The sequence below is a fragment of the Echinops telfairi genome, unplaced genomic scaffold (genome assembly GCF_000313985.2).
Source record: "Echinops telfairi isolate 266 unplaced genomic scaffold, ASM31398v2 ScPeMD7_7475;HRSCAF=8513, whole genome shotgun sequence".
Taxonomy (NCBI): domain Eukaryota; kingdom Metazoa; phylum Chordata; class Mammalia; order Afrosoricida; family Tenrecidae; genus Echinops; species Echinops telfairi.
This window is the reverse complement of record NW_022111379.1, coordinates 7914163-7915227: the sequence shown is the minus strand read 5'-3', so window position 1 is coordinate 7915227 and position 1065 is coordinate 7914163.

The following is a 1065-nucleotide window of genomic DNA, read 5'->3' as shown; positions in this document are numbered from 1 at the left end:
TACCCATTCTCCCTTTACCCTCCCTGTTTTGCCACTCACACCACTGGTCCTATAGGGCTCATCCGTCCTGGATAAGGAAGACATTTTTAAAAACTAACAAGAATAACAAAGTAAAACCGATAAAAACCTCAATCCAAAAGACAGCAAAAAATATTTTAAAAACTAGAACACATTTAAATGGATGGTAAGGAAGATCGAATGGTAGGGTGCGAAATGCTAACGTAGCGGCACCATCTACTTTCTAGTGCATCCTGCTTCTTGGCAAGGCTGTCCACGCCTGTTGACAGAGGCAGGGCGTTAAAAGCAATGTAGGGGTCCATCGTCAGAGGAGGGGGTAGGTGACCTGTGAGGCCTCGGCAATTAGAAGCATTGAGCATCACCAGACTTGATGTTCTCATGGCAACAGGAACACAAATTTAACAACAACATACCGCATGAGAAAAAAGAAGAAACACAATGAGCTATGACCATAACATTGATAGAAATCTACACAACAGCAATGCACACTCTACAGGAAGACAGCAACCATCTCGGGGCAAGAATTGGTTCCCCCCCCCCCCATCCAGAGGAAAGGAGAGTGACGAAATTCAAAAGGCACATGAAAGCAGTTGTTCCCGTGGACTCATGGACCAATAGTCCCTACAACCTTAAGTTCCGAACTCGGTGGTCCCAGCTAACCTGCCACAACCAACTGCTCTGTAAAGGATCACATGAGGACAGTGGTTCTCAGCCTTCCTCATGCCGCGACCCTTTCATGCAGCTCCTCGTGTTGTGGTGAGCCCCCAATCATAAAATTATTTTCGTTGCTACTTCATTATTGTCATTTTGCTACTGTTATGAATCGGGCGACCCCTGTGAAAGGGTCGTTCGACACACCCCCCCCAAAGGGGTCTCGACTCACAGGTTGAGAACCGCTGCATTAGGAGGTCCTGGTTGGAGTGGGAGAAGAAAGAAGAAAAAGAAGAAAACAAACCGATTACAAGGAACTATATGTGACCTCCTCCCTGGGGGACGGACAACAGAAAAGTGGGTGAAGGGAGACGTCGGACAGGGCAAGATATGAGA